General features: G+C 45.9%; 1 protein-coding gene across 1 annotated transcript in view; it reads left to right on the forward strand.

Annotated features, from left to right (window-relative positions):
* The first annotated feature begins 193 nt into the window (after positions 1–193).
* Positions 194–17130, forward strand: part of nckap5l (NCK-associated protein 5-like) — a 34226-nt gene continuing 17289 nt past the window's right edge. The window contains 1 exon segment of the mRNA XM_079359536.1: positions 194–435. The gene's annotated coding sequence lies outside the window, so the exon portion shown is untranslated.

Below are 17130 nucleotides of genomic sequence, written 5' to 3' on the forward strand. Positions count from 1 at the left end.
TGATTCAAAGTTTTCATCCACAAATTATTTCATGCAACTTTGGTTCAACTCTTATTTTTAAAAAAAACCCAAAAAAACCCAGATTGTGAACAGATTTATGATCATTGCAGTATTTAAGGAACAGAAAGACCACGAGGCCGATATAGAGGCAGCTTTCTTTTTCTTCTTTTTTTTTTTTTTTTAAGTATATGGTGAAGTTATGTTTGGCAGCATGGGGGACAGCCTCTGTAAGAAAAAAAAATGGGGCGGGTAATGCAATTTCATGCAATGACATCACTTTTCCTCAAACCCAAAACAGTAAAAACGCCGAGGCAGAGAAAGGAAAGCGGCTGCAGGCAGCAAGGAGAGGAACAATGAGCTCCACATCAGATGTTTGAAACCTACATCTCTTCTCTTTTATAACCATGAGACGTCGACAGTTCCCATCCACATGAGGTGAGCTGTGTTTTCTAAATGCCGTTTTAATTCAGGCTTGGTCGAGATATCTGCAGAGAAACATACCGACACTGTGGCTTTTTTTTCTCTCTTTCTTTCTTTCTTTCTTTCTTTCTCTGTATTTCATTGATTTTAAAGATCCAGGCGGATGTGAAGGTAAAGACGTGTTATGTGTTTCAGCATTTTAATAACATTTAACGGCGACATGTTTGCGGTACAAGGGCGTAACAGCTTCACCGGAGCCGGAGGGGACACATTAGGTTTTTTTTTTTTTTTTTTTTTTTGACGGCCTGTCCCAAGAAAGACAAATGTGCATTTAATCTGCAGCCTTTGTGCGTTTTTTTCTCCTCTTTGTTAAAGTCTATTTTATGGTGGCTGTTCTGTCGCAGTTTGAAGATAGAAACCAGAAAAGAGGAACATGGAGAAGGAACTGTCATCCCAGTCATATAAGAGCTGCTATTTACGGAGCATTTTTGTCTTCTTAACACTTCTGCAGAGAGAGATAATTAATTAATGATGTGAATAACTGAGCACTAATTAGTATCTGTTAAAAGCCCGACCTAGCTAAGACTGCAGACAGTGATAATACCCTGATTAAAGGAGTGCTCATTGAATGAATGACGGTGTGAATATGTCTGCTTGTCTCTGCTGCAGTGAGGAGAAAAGTCTGATGTTTTAAAGTAAAAGTATAAATAATATACTGCATTAGTACTCTACTACAAGTAAAGTATAATGCACTTGATTGTTACCAAAGTACAGCTATCAACGTATACTCAAAGTGACAAAAGTGTGAGTAGCAACCATGAAAAACAATTTATGAATCTTAATAAATACAGAAGAAGATTAAGTGCCAGACATGCTGAATAAATAATGAGAGGAGGAAGATTTTAAATCATTGTACACTTCCAGGAAAGCGTGGCGTCTAAGTCCAAATTCCCCCCCAAAAAAGTTGAAGGATAAAGTCCCAATTTTACAGAATTAAATTTGAAGTTAATGTTGAGTTTTAAGTCTCCCGTCTGGTCCTTTATCCTTTTCCATGTTTTTATTACACTGTTGTAGTTATTCATGCGACTTTAAGTGTAGATTGCTCTAATTTAGCAGCTTGTGAAGTTAGAGTCCATGTAACTGTCTGCTTGTAGAACATGGACATCAAATATGACAAACATATTTATACATTTTAATTTTTAACGCTTAATCTTCACCGGAGACAAACGATACTCGAGTCACGATACAATATCACAATATGATATAATCACAAGTTCAAGTCACGACACTCGAGTCACGATACGATATGATACTCGAGTCGGGTCATGATGCTAGATCATTGCGATGCTAAATATTTTGCGACTTTGATTTTATATCCACCAAATATGTCAACAAGAACAGTTTTGTTAAATTAGAAATCCTTCTCAGTCTTTTCATCTCACTTCAGTCGTTTAATTTCTGCCCAATGAGACGGACCGACACTGTGATCAAAGTCAAACTCTTTAAAGGCTGCGTAATCTTACAATCTGAACTGTTGTAAACGAATTGTTCAACCCCCTTCAGCAATTAAAAAAAACACATTTGCTCTTAATATGATGAGAAATGTCGCTGCTTGTGATTGGCCTGTAAAAAAAAACGTATTTTGAGGGGAGTTGGCAGTCACTTGATTTTTTTTTTTTTTTTTTTTGGGATCAAACTTAAACAATGCAGCTTTTTATAAGATGTGATATCCTCCACATTTAACAGAACGACGCTCCGGTCACGAGGAGTGATTGTTGCTTGTTTGTTTTCACATTGTGAAGGGATGAAAGCCAGTCATCGTCATAAGTTTGGAAATCAAACAGTCTAAAGATCAGACTGGGTAGAAATGACAGAATGGTTTCCTCGGGGGGGAAAAACATCCACACTTAATGACCTGTGTCTGTTGGTTTGAGGCCAGATGAATGCTCATGCTGTTTTTATTGTCTCATCGTTTTCGTAAAGACCGAACTTCAGGTCGGAGGAAACGAGGATTGAACCATTTTAAATTGTTGGCTCGCGGAGATGCCGAGTGTTCAGGCTGTAAAATATTTAAGTTTCACTGACGACGTCCTATGAAACGCTCGATGAATCTTTTAGTGTTTGCAGGCTGCGTTCTCTCTTTAGTTTTCCTTTTTGAAAAGAAATGACGTATCCTCTTTGTTTTACTTCCAAACTGTCCGTTGATGTAACGTCGCACCTTGTTGTTTTTGGCAATTGTGGACAAACACTACATCATGTTAGTAATCCTTGAAGACATCGCGGCAACAAAAAAAACCCTCCATCGAAACATGGTGACCTCATGGTGGAGCAAAACGATGGACATGTTTCCTTAATAATGAGAAGAAGTCGTTTTTGTCTGGGAACATTTTCTGAGTCTCAAAATAAAAATCCTGCAGAGACGACGCGTTTAAAACGAGTCCTCTGCCGAGTCCACAGACACAAAATGAATATTTAAACCAGGAGCATCAATATCCATGCAGCACATCTAAAAATAATCATCCCACACCGTCTTCTGCACCGTTAAAATCTTAGGCCTACATTACCCATGATGCAACGGTGTGCCAGTTGTGGTGTGAAGCACCTGGTGTAGGAAACTGGGGCAGGACACCGAGGTCAGTTAAACGTCTTCTGTCTTTATGGTCATGTCTGTTTGGGGACGCCTCGCTGTGATGTGTTCAGGCGCGGCTCCGTTTTTGTGCCTTCGTTGTGACGACGGGACAAGTGGATCGAGTTTGAAGCTAGAACGAGAGATCGGGGATTAACGTGCAGGAAAGGAGCCGCAGGTTTGGATATGAACCTGGGCTGCAGCACCTGTACGCGGGGTGTGCAACATAACCGCTTGTCCACCACACGTCCAGTCTCTGTGTGAGTTCACATGAGCTCCAGAGATTCCTCCACACACCCGTGTTTAGTCTCAGACTGACTGAAAGCTAATCGTCCTGTAACTGAAACATCCCATACGTCGGATTAAATCTGAAAACAGACCCAGACAGCCGTGTGAAGAAACGATGTGTGTTTGAGAAAATCCAGGTCGAAGCAGAAGGGAAGAAATGCAGCAGTGTAAATGTAGTTTTTTATCCTTTTCTGTTCCATGTTCTGTATCTCATCTCATGTTATGTGCATCAATGAACAACATTTAGTCTGGATGTCGACGACCCGCCGGTGCTGTGAACGTTTGATCCTGAGTCGTGAGCTGCAGATAAATGTGTTTCGAGCTCCGTCCCAGTGAAACTTTTCATCCGAGCTGCGCTGCATTACATCATTAAAAAGCCGGTGACTTGAGTTGGAGTGTAAGCGCTCGCTTCGCTCTCTGTTCGCATGTTAATTGTTCACAGATGTTCCTGCCTTTGTGTCCAGCAGCATGTTTGAGACGCTGTTCAGACTTTATTACAGAGAGGAAACGTGGCACGGACTGAGTGTTTAATTTGGCTGCCGGTTCTGTTAACTGGTTTCGGTTATTGAACTATTTACACGGCGTCTCAGTCGGCCACAACACATCACGCCGCGGAATTGGAGAAAGTCAAACTCTTGATTCGTGGACAGAAGAGTCGTTGAAACGGATCAAAGCGACTCTCTGCAGACAAACAAGGCGAGCCAGAGAGGAAATGAAAGCAGGAAGCAGCGTCACAGGCTCATTCTTTCTTCAGCTCCGTCGGCTCAGGAAACACATTTTCCCCCCAACCTGACAATAACGAAAAACAAATCTTCATCCAACAGAGGATCATCGGATGAGACGATCAGTTTAAGCTCTAATGAAAAAAGTAGATTACTCAAATATTGAATCAATGTTTTAGCTGTTTTTTATTTTAGTATCTGACTGATGACAACTTGAATTATGAATCAATCTGCAGTTTATTGGCTTCATTAAAGGAAGAACGTGCGACGTTTTATCCTCCTGTAAATGTCTCTCTGAGTCTGACTTTGCTGTTTGTTTGATTTCACGATGAATGATGGTCAAATCATCGCTGACTGTACGGAGGCTAAAGTCCTCCAAGGGGGGCGGCCCAGGTTTGAATCCGGCCTGTGGCTCGTTTTTCCGGCACGTCGTGCCTCACTCTCTCTATCACCAAATCAAAACAAAGCCCCTGATAAGCCTTTAGAGATGTCAAAAGAAACTCTTCAAACTTGTGATCGGCGTAGATTCTGAGTCCCGCTCGGCGTCCACACCCTCCAAATATTCTGTTTAAACTGGTTTCAAACTGCAAACTCTCACATTGGGAATGCTGGTGAGGCAGGATTGTTTCAAACATGGCTGAAACAATCATCTGATTGTGTGTGTGTGTGTGTGTGTGTGTGTGTGTGTGTGTGTGTGTGTGTGACTCTGACTCAGGCATCTCGAGGCAGAATGGGAGTTTTAAAGACCTTGCAGACTCTCAAGGTCAGACTCGGTGAGACGTCACTCGGTGAGGTGGCGGTTCAGCCGCGTTTACAGCGAGCGAGGAGCAACAGGGAAATCAGTGAGTCAGTTTGAAGTCTTGTCGGGGGTGTGCAGACGGGTCAGAGCCTCCTGCAGACCCCCCCCCCCATTCCTTCTGCATAAATGACTGCTTTGAAGATAAACTAGGCCAGGGCTGGGACCCCTACTTATCAGCTATCAGTTCAGGCCTTTATCGCGCCCTCCCCCCCCCGTCTGATGCATGCAGGTACTGTCGTTACCATGGTTATACTCCAAAGGCTCTCCTGCAGCCTGCATTAGCATCCCAAAATATTCATCAGTTACCCCATAGAGTCGGAGAGATACACAACAGAGCTCACAGCAGGAGGCAGAGCGGACTGTTTACACACACACACACACACACACACACACACACACACACACACACACACACACACGATGCAGATCTGTAGATCAAAGGAAGGATCCAGTTTGACTGCGTTCTCTTCGGAGCTCCGACGCTTCAACTTCAGCTTTTTTTTTTTTTTTTGTTTAATTTTCTTTTTATGCAAATCAGCAGAAAAGTATATCTTCAGAAAAAGTCAAAACGAGCAGCTAAAAATAAGAAGACAAGTGGAAATGTTCATGCAGTGTTTTGTATTTGTGTTTTGACAAGTATGTTGCATTAGCATTATTACTAATTAGCATTAGCATGCACAGCCTAATCAGATGAGCTGGTCTGTAAATATCATGAAGCAGACAGTCAAACTGCATTACAAGATAAGATAAAAGCTTCAATTTAAAAAAAGAAATAAATCAGTGAACTCCTTGACTATTGGACAATCATCACCCGTCTCTAATCCACGACTCCACGGACATTCAGATTCTGACAGAGAGAAGTGAAGACACCACGATGTAGTTTGAGTCAGATAATATTTTGAATCAGCGTCGTTACACATCGAGGTCAAAGAGATCCAAATCCTGAACGTGGCGTCTCCACGTCGACTGTCGGAGCCGGCCGTGCTCTAACGTGGCCTCTGAAACATGCAGGATCCAATCTGCTGCAGGATAATATGAGGGAAGGAGAGCTCACACGGCGAGCGGAGAGCGTGCTCGCTCCGAGTCCACCCCACGGAGGAATCTGTGCTCACACAAACATTGAAGTTGGCAAAACACTGCTTTAGCTGCTGCAGCTGTAACAAACATTCAATTCATCGGCCGGGCCAACGAAAATATGGCCTGGAATGTAGCTTTAATCAATCCAAGCTCGCCGGGTCCCCACGACGTCCTGTTTGGGCCGTGAAAAGGATTACGACACGATGTATAGGACGAGATGAGGAATAACAGCGACAGTGGGAGGTTTTGTCTTTATTCACGCCGTCCTGCATCAACAGCTCTTTGTACACGCCGGCAGTTTATTTTCATTTGTCTTAAAATAAAGATGTTATTCAGGAGCCTCACACACCCCTCCTTCAGTCTCTAAACCCCCCCCCCCCCCCCCAGCCCACGAGCTGCTGAGTGAGCCTCTGCTGCTTCTCATGAGCTTCCTGTCTCCATCGGAGCGTCCTGCACGCCTCTAACACAACACCTCTCCGTGGAGGTCGTGTTTGTCAGCGTGTGATGGAGGGCTGAAACGAGGATCTCTATATATAAACCTCCACATATTATCTTTATTTCTGGACCGTAAATAGGCTCTTCTTCCTCTTGGCTCGGCCTCGGGGAAGAGGATGTGGATGATGAGTCGGGAGTCCTGGTTGTGAGAGTCTCTGCGGCTGGCGGCCAGATGTGGAGACAAATCCGCCAATCGGCGAATCACTCGCCGCGTGCTTTCTTTTGTCTGCTGTCGTTGATCTCCAAAAAAAACGAATCGGAGGAGAATAGTTGAATGAAAAATATATTTTTCCAAGATCTGTTTCGTGTTCATCTGTTTTAATGCGGAACAAAAAAAAACACGTTTCGTTTCCTGGTTTGGATGAGCCGCGGCGTGATCAGCGTCGGCGGTCGCTGAGTGGAGTCGCTCTCTGATTGGCTGTTTGGAAGGTTTAATGTGACTTCAGTTCTCGACACAGGTTCAGGAAATCCCCTTAAAGCCTGCTGCTGTCGCCTCCACGCTTTCACCTTTTAGTGCGGTCTCTCATTATTTGTCACCTCATAGGCTCCGCCTCCAAGAGCTGACAACCGCCGCGCTATTTTCTACTTCTTATCAGACAATATTTGTCGAGCACGTTACGTCGGTAAATCTCAAAGTGCTTCAGAGTTTAAAAGAATAAAAGAGTTGATGAAACAGCGGTATCCTCGTATCGACCTCCGGGAGGGTTAGCTCCTCTCACGCTCGTGCAGAACGTAACGTGCTGGTTGGCCGTAGACTTGGCGGCGTGGTTTCGGCGTGTAACTTTTCTCAAGGCGACGTAACAGGGCGGGTTCTGTTTGGCGTGTCGGGGACTTTTGGGGTCTTGGTGTGTTCTGGCATCGATGTGATTGGTCAGCGGTTTGTCACGTCGTGCTCTTTGCGTCACAGATGATCTTCCTGACGTGTCACGTTCCCGTGTGAAGCGTGTCGTGGTCACCTTCGTTTTCACGACGTCCTCGTCCTCTACCGAGCGGACACACTCGCTCCGTCTGACCCGGATCTACTCGTCGGGCCTCTCCAGCCTGTCTTGTTCAGTCTGCACATTTTCTCCAGCCGTGTTGGAGTTTGGTATTAAAGCTGTTTCCTGACACACGTGGAAAAAGCAGCGAGATGGTCACGCGGGCCGTGTGGACGCAGCGCTCTCTCTGGAGTATTTAAATGGTGCTCATTACTGGGCGCTTTATGAACTCACTTTGAGTCCTTTCACTTGTGAGGGATTTATTAAGGTGGCTGTGATAAAAAAAAAAAAAAAAGAAAAAAGCAAAGTCACCTTTAAAGTTTCTTCACTTTTTTCCCTGTTCAGACACTTTAGTCGGGATGAACTGATAAATCGCTCCCTGCCTGTCAGCGCTCTCTGAATCCCGAGCTCACCACACTGATGTCGCGGCGGCGGTGGAGGACAGTTTGTTTGCATCCTTCATAATCCTCCCTTCTTTGGATGGTGGAGAGCTAAAAAGGCTTTTTTTTTTTTTTTTTTTTTTGCATCGTCACATCCTGAAGATGAAGCGACGTGTGCTTTATGTTTGTAATGAGAGAAGAAGAAGAAGACGTGTGTGATGCGTCTTCTCGTTGGTGTCCTGCTGTCACCTGCTCACAGACGTCCAGCTGTTTGAATCCATCACACGTTACAACTATCAGATCTGAGGATAAACATGAAACATTTCAAGCTAACAAGAGTCACTGATGGGAAAAATCCTGATGTGAAATCATCAGCTGATTTCCGATGCGAGATCATTTTCGTCGTTAGTTTTTCGTAGTTCTTCGTGTCTGTGATTTAATATTTCTTAAAATGAATGCAACACAACAGATGCGCATCATCACATGATCAGCCGACGTCCGTCATCAGAGACGGCGATTGGCCCAATATCCACACGGTAGATTCAACTCTGGAAGATTCTCTAAGAAATAAAACCACATTGAGCAGAAATGGAAGGAAACACTTTTTCGTCAGCAGCTCCACAAACGGAGGCCGGCGCTCTCAGAGAAGGATCTTTGACAAAGCGTGGACATGTTGTGCTTTCTATGGATCCGTCCTGAAATAAAGAGTCTACTAAGTTTTATTTTGAAAGCAAAATTAGAAAAGAAGGTGGAGTGTTTGTGTTCCAGGTGAAGCTGTACTAACACGTCTGCTCTCTGCGCTCATAAATGTGACAGAGGAGGAAGAAAGGTGTTTTATATTCTGGATCCAGACATTTTCCTCCCTCCAGTCTCTGAAGCCATTTACAAAAATACTATTTAAATAATGGTTCAAACTCGAGTGGCCCCTGATGATGTCTCGCTGGCTCCTGACTTCTTTCTGAGCTGAAGTTTTATGCAAATGAACCGAAGGAGCCTCGACCAACAGCACCCCAGTTTTTATAGCTGCAGCTGAACCCACCCTGAACGTCTCCTCCGGCTCCCGGTGTCACGTTTCCGAGAGGTGGATTAGTTCCTCGTCCGCACATGGAGCAGCGCACATTAAACTGTCCGCCCCTCGATGGGGGGTTTGAACCTCCACGAGTCTGATTTACAGCTTTCATTCAGGAGAGCCCCGACAGTTCCCTCGCTTCCGCCGCCATCTGACCCGAGAACAGTCCGGATGGACCATCTGCTAACAGATCCTCGCTTTCTGTACCTTCACTGCTGCTGCTTGAGACCGTCCATTACTGGAGCGATCACTTCATCTGCAGCTCGTTTGTAAAATGTGAAAAGCTTCTTTTATCAACTCAAAAACTCAAAAAGTTGGTTTTACAAAATATTAAAAAAAAAACAAGAGAAAGTAAAATCAGAGGATTTTAAACATTGAAGCTGCAGAAAGTTTCCCTTCAAAGTTTTTATTATTCCAAAAGATGATTATTCAACTTTTTTGTCCAAATCTGAAAATATTGAAATATTATTCCTGATATTTATTATTGACCATATTGTCTCACAGTTTTACATCACGTTTGTTACGTTTACGTTACGTTTGTTGCTTCCAAAAATCAGCGGCCCGAAAAAAATAAAAAGAAGCAAATTTTGCAACGACAGTCGGAAACCTCCCTGAGAGGGCCCCGTCTGACCCCACTCGCTGTCGTTGCCTTGCTAAACGTTGCGTGCTTTTATTCCTGCGAACACTGAAGTCCATCAACAAAGAAACATGAAGAGGAACGATGATAAACCAAACAGAGTAAAAGAGGACGAAGCGTCTGGTCGCTGGCAGACATGATGAGGACGAACGCCGGTTGGAGGGGCCCCTCATTGATTTTGGCCGAGGGCCCCGACAGACTCTAGAATCACCACGGAGCTGAAGCATCTCTGGCGCTGCTATAACGCCGCCTCTTCCTCTTCTGTTGCGTTCACTGACTGACACAAATGTTCGTCGTTATTGAAGAAAGTGGAGACAGTTTGAGAAGGAAGGTTTCCAGGTGTCTGATTGGTTCATCGATTTGAGCTCTAATCTCGTTTGTTTGGATGTTGTTATTCTTTTTCTTCGGGGGGGGGGGGGGTTGGAGGACTCCCTGCGCCCCCCCTTACGTTATCAGGACTTATGTGTAAATGACTTGTTTGTTTTCTGAGGTGTGAGTCGCTGTGACCTGATGTTTGCATTGAATTTAAATGGAGTCATGTGACCTGATGTTTGCATTGAATTTAAATGGAGTCATGTGACCTGCCTTGCTTCTCTGGTGTGTTTCCGGGCAGGTTTCCCCCCCCCCCTCCTTTTATTGCTCCTCCACATTGTGTAGTTCTCTTTACTCTGAGCTCTCTGAGCAGTTAGAGGAGATCGTCACTTCAGGGGGAGAGTGGATGTCAGAGCGGGCGACAATAGGCCTTTTATGTGTAGCCTGAGTTATCCTCATTTCCTTGCGCTCGCTCCGGGGGGGACCATGTGACCGGCTCTCATTCAGGTCATGTTGTGCCCGTTCAGCCTTTGACCCTCTTAGGAGGGGAAAGAGTCCCTCAATGTCCCATTCATCCCCCCCGTACAGATGTCTGTGTGCATTAGTGTCTGACACAGCGGAGGTATGACAGTCCTCTGACGGGCCTTCACTCATGTGGAGGAGGAGTTAACCCTTTGTGTGCTGCTCCTCTTCATGACGTCTGCACTCACCCGGACAGATTCTCTTCATACTGACACGATCAAGGCTATTACTACTATTAAACAAAACATTGTTTAATAGTGTTTAATGACCACTGTTTTGCATGCTAACTCGTGCTCGCTGTCTGCGCTGCAGCGTGCAGAAGTTTGGACGGACTCGTCCCTCTCAGTTCTTATCGATGCGGCTGATCATTTACAAATCGAGGAGATTTTATCGTCTTTTAAAACACGCGGTCTTGAGAAGTTTTCTGTGTTTACAACATGTCTGTCCTGACTTTTTACACCTTTACATTAGGCCAGATTAATCTGAGGGGAGGAGCCACAGTAAGTCCCCTCTTTGCAGGGTTCTGGTTTTGCTCAGGGGTCACATTGCGGTCCTCGGTTCGACTCCCACACTGGAGTAGTCCGTCTTTGTATCTCCCTGGAAAGCACCCGGCTGAGAAGAAGCGGGAAAGCTCGAGTCGGTCTCATGAGCCTCTGACTCTTCTTAAACTAAACCTTCCCTTCATCTGACCTCAGACTGTTGTGATTTATACATTTTATCTGTGATTCTGTGTCGTCGGCCACCAGGTGGCCTCAGATCAGAGGCCTGGCGGGGCGGGCTGAGCGGCTCGGCTGCCATGTGTGTTGAGTAATAAGAGGATAAAGCGTGAGTGGACACGAGCTCTTTGATCTGGGGGATTTTTGATGTGGAGCTTCGGCGTCTGCTGTGTTTTTTTTTTGGGTTCTGTCTTTGTTGTGGTTTATTTCTGCTGACCTGTGCGGGTTTTTCTTCCAGCTCTTTTGATTCATTTATCGGCGGGGTTTCCCCTCTCAGGTTCCCTCACACCTTTTGTGCATCGATCTTTGAGCACGGCTTCGCTCTCAGACGCACAAATAGAAATTCTTGCCGTGAATCAGAAACATTTGTGATCTGGCCAAAATGGCGAGACTGGTTTTTTTTTTTTTTTTTTTTTTTTTTTTTTCAAATCTGAACGACAGACGCTTGAAACAACCGAGAGCGCCCCGGGGCTTTTTATTTTGACTATAGGAAGTGTGATGTGGGGAGAAGTCGATTGAGGTCACGGTCTCTTGTCTATTCAATCAGGGTCAAATTGATGAAGAAATCAGATCAGCACATATAGGTCCGTTATTACTTGATCACATTATCCTCCAACGTTGGAGTCATGAACCCGGGGTTGTTGTTGCCTTAGCACTCGCTCGTTTTGTCATCAGACTTGGTTTAGTGTGTCTGGTATGTCTGTCTGTCTGTGTGTGTGTGTGTGTGTGTGTGTGATGATGTGGCTTCATTAACACGGAGACAGATGAGTCACACAGGGTGAGACCTGCAGAGATGCACTGAAAACATGAACCCTGCTGACCGGTTGAGACACGACGCAGCGCTGATGACACGCTAAACATTCGTCTCTCCATGACTTTATCATAAACACCAAACAGACGCTTATTGTGCAAACGTTTTGACGACTACCGTCATTTTTTTCCAGCTCAAATATTCCAGATAACGTCTGGTTTGATGCCTGTCTTTGGATTATATGTAGTTTAGACGTGTCGTGTTGGGATGGTCTGATTGTGAGGTAACGCTGCGGACCGAGAGAGAGAGAGAGAGAGAGTGGTGAATGACATGCGGTTCACGGAGCCCCAGGTCGGATTTGAACCCGGGCGGCCCGTCGAGAGCAGTGATTCTCAAAGCGGGGTCCCAGGACCTCCGGGGGTCTGCAGAATAATTTACAAAAAAATGGTAAAAATTGAACTTTGAAAAGCTCATCTACAAACTGGGACCTCTTGGCACCAATAAAATCAGTTCTTTTGTCCACTTTAGTTTTGTGCCGACAGATGAACGTTTTCTCAAAGATGATAAAATGACTTTGAAGGTATAAATGTGTAAATGCAAAGTACTACATGTATTTACACGATGCTAATGAAGGGGTCCATGGTCTAAACCCTGGTCTAGAGGACTACAGCCTCCGTACATGGGCCACTTGCACAGTATAAGACGCAAAGATTCAACGGAAACACAAACACACTTCTGCTCTCGATACACCAACAAACTGATCGACAGCAGCAATTATCACAAAGTGAAGCTGATGAGCTGCAGCTTCACGTCTCTCGAACCCTTTGCAGTGACTCCTCTTCTTCTCCCTCAGCGCCGTCTTACAGGCTTCAGTCCAGAACTTCTTACCGCTGTGATTGAGAAAGACAATCCTCTTAGCACCAGAGCCTGTTTGATTTCTAGGCCACTGACTGAAAGTCTCTGTCAGATCAGCCGGGCCTCTGCGTCTCTCTTACCTTCCTTTGTCCGCTGCATGCTGGCTCCTCGTTTTTTCAAACACAACCCCCTCCTCCCCCTCGCTCTTCACCTCTTTACGGCCTGAGCCGGCAGCTGCAGGGTTAATGTTCAGCAGCAGCAGCAGCAGCAGAGAGGGAGGCAGGAGTAGTGGCAGGAGGAGGAGGAGGAGGGGGGAGCGGGGCGGCGAGGTGGGGGCTGGTCCACAGCTGTTGTAGTAGGCAGGGTCTGTTGGGGTAGGAAGCCTGCCTCACTCGCCCTGGAACAATGGGAGACATGGCAGCCTCTGCAGACAGCAGCGACTCACACACACAACGCTCCTGCCCAAGGACGGCCCTTCTCTTCTAGCCGCGGCGTTAGAGGAAACCGGCTTCCTCGCCACACTCGGCAGGTTGGCGGCGCTTTGAATGGGGAGGGAAATAATCTCCTCCACAGCCGGAGAACAGAAATGTGAGGTTGTGGCCTTTCTGGCTCTGCGTGGGTTTTTTTTTTTTTTCACCCTCCTTCCCTTTGGTGCCTTACATGTCAGTGAGCTGTGAGGAGACCTCGGATGAGCCGACTGAATGACTGAGAAAGGTGAGAAGACCCTGACAGAGGAATCAGGGGGGGGGGGGGGGGGTGTAGACCTGTAAGGTATTGTTAAATATACACAGCTGACACGCTGTTTTCTGTCAGGAGATTTTAAAACATGTGACAGCGAGGTGTGAAGTGTGTTTTTAGGAGGTCTATTATGACATGAACGGATTTTAAATTCATGTCAAAGGGGGAAGAATTCCTCCATCTTTAAATCCTGATTGTGTTTTTTTTTTGCTGCGTCTTTCTGTGTTTTTTTCTTTCTGCTGTTTCCGTCTTTTAAAGACAAGTCTGTATAAAAAATGCTGGTTTTTTTACGTGTTAGGGAAGTCAGTGATGTGACAATGGGGGGGGATTTAAAGACCCCACAATGTGAGATGAGGGGAGAATATTTGAGAACCTTTTAAGTGCTGATGGATTCACAGCTAACATGGCGATTTCTAGTTTTCTTGTTTACATTAAAGACACGTTTCACCTGTTTGAGATCTACATGTGAGTTTATTAGAGAAGCTGTTTTATCTCGTCTGTGAGGACGAGAAATGATGGTATCACATCCTGAACCGTGAGTCACTGAGCGGTAAATACTGACTCATGTTCACGGAGTTTTTCTGCCTTTTATTCAGCGTGCTTGTTGTTCTGATGGCAGCTCGAGTGAAGCTCAGTTTACCTGCCTGAGGTCGAACCGATGGAACAATAGAGGGACCCTCATTGTGACTTTAAAGACCCTGACATGTTTATTCACAGAGCTTCTGTACGTTGGGACTGATGACCTGAGATCAGAGAATCGAAGGGCCGAGTTTCTGGATCTTTAAACGCTGATTGACGTCATGTGTCTGCGGCTGTTTGGCGGCGCTCGTTTGTTGTTGTGACTGGTGTGAAAGCAGATTTTTTTTTTTGTACATGAGCGGCGTTAGCTCAGCGGTTACATCCTGCACCACGTGTACAGACGCTTTAGTCCTCGTCACGCCGACCCTCACTCTTCCTAACACTTCCTGTTTCTCTCCAGCTGACCTAAAGTAACCCCGTCAGATGTTCACCTGGATGACGTGCTGAGATAGTGAGGCTCCCTGTGTTCATGTTTTGGAGATGATTGGACGGTAAAACGTGGATTTATAAATCTGTGAGTCCGGAGAATCGGAGAGGATCTTTGTGTTGATGGATCGCCTCTTCGTGAACCTTCTGGGTCCAGATTTAAAACGACCTGATGACGACTGAGCGGTCTTAAACACGAGTCAGTGGGATCCAGATTTATACAGCTGTTTTCTCAGCGTGTCCAGATGTTTTGCTTACTCACACTTTTAATAATTCAACAGGAAGAGGGAGGCGAGTCTGTGCTGACGTGTAACAGATGAATGCTTGTGTCACGTGACATCATGGGAACATGTTTTATTGTAACGTGATAAATCGAATGTGAGATGCTGTGATTCCTCTTTTCTTTCTTTTAGCTTGAACGTGACACTGAGGAAATGTGTGTTTAATGAGGATTAATGTGACATGAAGGAGACCCAACATGTGAGTGAGAGGAGGAGGAAGTGAGAAAATCTAAATCGTACTGATGATGATGATTCTGTTTCTAGTTTTACTTGATTGAGATAAAAAAAAACAAAAAACGTGACAGTAAAAGACAGATCATTGTTTGTTGTTTGTGCGTCGCTCGTGACGTGAACGGACTTCAGATTCATGGTGAAGGTGGAGTCGATTCATAAATCTGTTTCAGGTGTTTTCATGTGGATCTCTGTGTCACACAGGAGACATAATCGAGCACAGAGAGGTGAGTCTCTTTTGATGACTCCGGGAACCTTTGATTTGCTTCCTGTGTTTGTTTTAGCGTCGCACGGCGGGCTAGCTTGCATGCTAAGCGTTGTCGTCCACACCATCACGGCTGGTTGTTGTTTTTTTTTTTTGGTTGCTGCTAAACAATGTGTCATAAATCTGCCAAGCGTGCACGCTGCTGCTGCTGCGGGTGGTGGAGGATTACGCAGCTTCTCAGTGTTTGGGGTTTTAAAAACGTGCCACAGAAAAAAAAAAACAACACACAGTTTGCATTGTTATCAGAGACGGAGGAGGACCCGGCGGTGCGTCTCCTCGGGGTGTGGAGGTCGCCTGGCACGGGTTTGAAGAAGCATCCCCGCGTTCACTCTGATTGATCTCAGACATACGTGGCGTTCATCCAACCTTTCAGGCCCTTTTTGGAGAGAGGAGAGAGGAGCTCCCCTCCTCCTCCTCCTTCCTCTGCTTCCATCCCCTCCCCCACCTCTCCGCTCTCTCCGCTCTTCATCCCAAATATTGCTTGTGTACGATTCGTCTCGGTGTGTACAGCCAAACATCAGACAGGAAGCAGCACAGAGGGAGCCCGGCAGCCTGATTCTGTCTCCCCAAAGTCTCCCCCCCCCCCCCCTCTTTGATATCTATCTGCATCTTTATTAATGAAGAAGACGATCACGCTGCAGAAAAAAACACAACAGACTTTTTGACCTACATTCTTCTCTCTGGGTGTCAGAAAAGATTCACTCGTCTCCTAATCTGGTTCAATTGCAGCACGTAAGGATTGACATTGTTTACGTCTCCCGCCTCCTCACTCTGCCTACACAGCGAGAACTTCAATCTGCGCCTCACCGGATTGGCAGATGGAAAGGCTGGTGTTTGACACATCCTGAGACGCCATCGCCTCTGCCAAATCCCCAAGAGTGCGACTGACATGATTTAAGAAGCTTTTGTGCCTTTCTTCTTCTCTTTCCTCCGAGTCGCCTTTTGATTTTTTTTTTTTTTTTGTGCGTCTGCCCTCATTCCACGAGTCTCGTCCGCTCCACCTGATCTTGCAAACCTGCTTCGCTCGATATTTCAACACGTCCTCGAAATCAACGCCCGTCCTTTTTTTTCGCTTGTCCTTAATTTGCTTTTTTTCCCGTTATTTCGAAGCTGTGCTGTGATCTTTGCTTCTCGGCTCAGATCACAGACCACAATCTGCTCCTTCAGGTGTAACGAGGTGGACTCAGCTCGACCAGATCACCTGCCCCCCCCCCCCCCCCGCCCGCTCTATTAACAACCAGATTGAGTGGGCAGATGCTCGACACCTCTAATCCCATTTCAGTTTGACAAGATCTAAAAGGATCAGGGCCCGGCGCCCCTGCAGACCCAACGCGTTTGGAAATGAAGAGTTAACACTGCAGCTGAGCAGACGCAGAGTCCCGCTCAGATCTTTAAACTTCATTAACAGGGAGCTCGGTTAATGAGGAAACCCAGAACTTCCGTGTGTGTGTAAAGTCCTGCGTTATCAGAAAGACAGAAAAGCGGGGTTCTGAATTATTCATCCGTCTCTCTTTCATTACACTTCACAATGACTCAGAGATGAAAGGGAAGACGAGAGGGAGCAGGGCGAGATGGAGGAGTTGGGGGGTGGCGAGGGGGGGGGGGCTTGTGGTCTTGGTATGGGTGGCGTCTGCCGAGTGCTGGTATCTCCCGAGGGCACTGCAGCCGTCTCCCTCTCCTCCCGGTTTCCTGTTCGTTCGCTCGCTCGCCCGCTCGAGTGAAGCTGCAGCAGAAACATCACAGAGGTGACTTTGGTTTAAAAAAAAAAAAAAAAAACACCCAAAAAGCAAAGCGAGGCTCCTCAACCCTCCCACAGTCTCACTCCTGAAAATCTTCTTTTCTGTGATTGGAGACACAAATAGGATTGGCCGAGATGTGAGGAGGGTGTGTTCATGGCGCGTTAGCTGAGCGGAGGAGGAAGATGCTGCTGCTGCTGCAGGGAGAGTCTCCTTAGTAAGATGTGT

This window comes from Symphodus melops (genome assembly GCF_947650265.1).
Source record: "Symphodus melops genome assembly, chromosome: 13".
Taxonomy (NCBI): Eukaryota; Metazoa; Chordata; class Actinopteri; order Labriformes; family Labridae; genus Symphodus; species Symphodus melops.